Genomic DNA, 3926 nt, shown 5'->3' with positions numbered 1-3926 from the left:
TAAAAGAAAAGGTAAAAATAAAAGTAAGTTTCATGTTATATGTACTTTACCAGAATGAAAATTGGGGAGAAAATAGAATACAAATAGCATTTAACAATAGACAGACACTGCAATTGATAGGGCTACAGACAAAGTATGGGGTTTAGAGTTTTAAAAATTGGCCAGGCGCGGTGGCTTACACCTGTCACCCCAGCACTTTGGGAGGCCAAGTCAGGAGTTTGAGACCAGCCTGACCAATATGGTGAAACCCTGTCACTACTGAAAATGCAACCAGGCATGGTGGCAGGCGCCTGTAGTTGGGCACCTGAGGCAGGAGAATTGCTTGAACCCAGGAGGTGGAGGTTGCAGTGAGCCGAGATTGTACCATTGCACTCCAGCCTGGACCACAGAGCAAGGCTCTGTTTCAAAAAAATAAAAAATAAAAAATAGGCCAGGCGCGGTGGCTCACTCCTGTAATTCCAGCACTTTGGGAGGCTGAGGTGGGTGGGTCACCTGAGGTCAGGAGTCCAAGACCTGCTTGGCCAACCTGGTGAAACCCTGTCTCTAAAAAAAATAAAGAAATAGGCCGGGTGTAGTGACTCATGCCTGTAATCTGAGCACTTTGGGAGGGCGAGGCAGGTGGATCTCTACGTCAGAAGATTGAGACTATCCTGGCTAACACGGTGAAACTCTGTATTCACTAAAAATACAAAAATTAGTCAGGCGTGGTGGGAGGCGCCTGTAGTCGCAGCTACTTGGGAGGCTGAAGCTGAAGAATTGCTTGAACCCGGGAGGCAGAGGTTGCAGCGAGCCGGGATTCTGCCACTGCACTCCAGCCTGGCGACAGAGCAAGACTATGTCTCAAAAAAAACAAAAACAAATTGTGGGTAGTTTTAGTGGTACTGAGGTCAGGGGCTCCAAGAATATCTGAATCATGTTTAATCCCACAGGTCGTCCTGCCCTTGAGATTTGGAAGGGGATACCCCAGAGTTACAGTAACTGGGAAGCAAGACACATCACAATTTACTGTCAAATGAGATTGGGTTCCAGATTCTAATGCTAGCAATACTGGTGAGCTGGGACTGACCACAGGGCTGGGGCTAGGCCTGTTGGACTCACACTGAGCTATCAGTTCTCACCACAGGGCCAGGGGCAGGAGGCAGAAGGGAAAGGCCAGGGTGAGCCTGCTCCGCCCGTTTCTGCCACTTGTGGAGAAGAGGAAGCAGAAAGACCTCTGGGCCATCTGCAAGGAAAGGGCAGAGGGTCCCACAGCGCGTGCAGTTTCTGGTGGGCCAGTGTAGGGAAAAGAACGCATAAGCGCCGAGGCAGGAGCCAAAAGCCTCAGCCTATTTCCATATAAATAACGAAGAAGAAAGTAACTAGAAATAACTGTAGTAGTTATTAGTTATTCATGTGTGATCTTAGTTATTCATAGGTGATCTTAATTCTTTTACTAAAGCCTCTCAGGTCGGAAGTGTGAACCTGGGGTGACACTGAAATGAATGACACTAAGGCAAGATGCTCTAAGCCCTCTGTCACACCTGCATAAGGGCTGCTGGAGGGCGCCTCGGCTGTGCGGCAGCGCCAGGCTGGGACAGCGCCCGATGTTTAGCCAGACAGGGAAGGAGACGTCCAAAATGGCCAAGACGTCTCCTTCCCCCGAAGAGTTAGAAGAAAACTCCACTTCTCCAAGCTTTTGTGGTAGGCCTAACGGCTGTCAGGAACACCCACAAACATCCGGGGTCTTAACTGTGTCTAGACGATGCTGTGCTTCAGTGGTCACGTTCCATGTCTACTCTCATGTTCTTTTTCTGCACCTGGTGCTTTTTTTCTTAGAAAAGATAATCAGTAATAGTAACACAAATCTTAATATTTGAGTTCTTTCTTTATAAGTATGGAAAAAGTGCTGATGCATCATGCTCCTTACCTCACTTCAGGTGCCAGAAATTCCTGCGCCCCCGCCTGTATGCCACACCCTATCCACCCTGCCCCCAGTCACCGACCACCAAGGCCACTACCTTCCCTGCCCCCAGATTTGCAAGTGTACAAAACTGAGAGCGTCCAGCATTTGGGACCACTGCTGGTCTCCGAGATCTGGGTAGCAGTGGACCCCAGGCCCAAACTCTCTTCTCGATCTCTGTGTTTTGTGCCTTTTATTTATACAATTTCTCATCTCCCCACCAGCAGAGAGGGGCTCACAGAACCCTGCAGGGCTGGACCCTACAGGCCAGGAGGTCATTCGCTGGCCCAGTCCACAGCTGCGAGTGGGGTGTCATGAGGGAACAGGATGAGAACTGTGGAGCAGCCTTGAAAGCCTTTGTTTAGGGGCAAAATGAAGTCTGCACGTCGCTTCCCAGAAGGGCGGTTGTCCAGCACCGCCTGGTGCTGGGCTCTTCCCTATGGGTGTGCCAGCTCTAGGACAGCATCGGGCAGAGGCAGGGCCTGCGTGTTTGGCTACACAAAACAGCACTGGGACCGGGCACGGTGGCTCACCCCTGTAATCCCAGCACTGTGGGAGGCTGAGGCGGGTGGATCATGAGGTCAAGAGATCGAGACCATCCTGGCCAACATGGTGAAACCCCGTCTCTACTAAAATACAAAAATTAGCTGGGCGTGGTGTCGTGCGCCTGTAGTCCCAGCTACTCGGGAGGCTGAGGCAGAAGAACTGCTTGAACCCAGGAGGTGGAGATTGCAGTGAGCTGAGATCGTACCACTGCACTCCAGCCTGACGCCCAGCAACAGAGCGAGACTCTGTCTCAAAAAAAAAAAACAAACCGTAACTGCCCTTAGTGAAATGTCCCCAAAAATTTAATTTCCAGTTTGGAGGATGTGGCAATGCTGGCTCTCCAGCAGCTGTCCCCATGGCCCCTTGGGGCTGTGCCGGCTGCCTGCCCTTCCCCACCCCCCCCACCCCCGTATCCTCCTGTGGCTCTGTTTCTACTCACTACTGCAACAGCTTCCCACCTGGCCTTTCCCTTCAGGCTGTTTCGAGGGTGTTGTCATAAAATAAGAATTTGATCTTGAGGCCTCGTGTTGGAAACCTTCACTGGTCTCCTGCTGCTACAGACCAAGTAGCACTGCTGCACGCCGATGACCTCCGTCCTCCTGCGTCCGTCTTGCCTCTCCGCTTTCTGTGGCTGCGTCCCTGGTGCCCTGTACCCATCACCCACGCAGTAGGACCAGAGAGCATCTCAGACTTTAAGTGCACAAAACTAAACTCTTAAAAAAGCCTTGCACTTTGGAGGCCAAGGTGGGTGGATCACCTGAAGTTAGGAGTTCAAGACCAGCCTGACCAACATGGTGAAACCCCGTCTTTAAAAAAAAAAAACAAAACAAAAGCCTCAAGGTAAAAAAAAATAAAAATAAAGAATAAACTTTTTTCCACCCAAACTGTCCCCTTCCTTAAGGCTGTCTTCCAGGCAATGCTAACCTCACCCTGAACCCTTCTTTTACTGCCCACAAAACCTTGCTGACTATCTTCAGTCCAGCTGTCTCTACCCCATCTGCTCCCACCTTCCCACAACCCTCTGATGTCTTACCTTTTCCCTTAGGATAAAATCCAAACTCTTTTATTTTTTTTGAAATGGAGTCTCGCTCTCTTGCCCTCGCTGGAGTGCAGTGGTGCAATCTCAGCTCACTGCAGCCTCTGCCATCCGGGTTCAAGTGATTTTCCTGCCTCAGCCTCTCAGGTAGCTGGGATTACAGGCGCCCATCACCATGCCCAACTAATTTTTGTATTTTTAGTAGAGACGGGGTTTCGCCGTGTGTGGCCAGGCTGGTCTGAAACTCCTGACCTCAGGTGATCTGCCTGCCTGGGCCTCCCAAAGTGCTGGGATTGCAGGCATGAGCCACCTCACCCAGCCTCAATGATTTTCTAATTAATGCATCACCTGGCTTCTTTCCCTTTAATCTGCATTTTTCCCTACCTTACAGTTTTTTTTTTTTTT

Source organism: Cebus imitator, unplaced genomic scaffold (genome assembly GCF_001604975.1).
Source record: "Cebus imitator isolate Cc_AM_T3 unplaced genomic scaffold, Cebus_imitator-1.0 Scaffold509, whole genome shotgun sequence".
NCBI lineage: Eukaryota > Metazoa > Chordata > Mammalia > Primates > Cebidae > Cebus > Cebus imitator.
Note: the sequence above shows the minus strand (reverse complement) of the source record.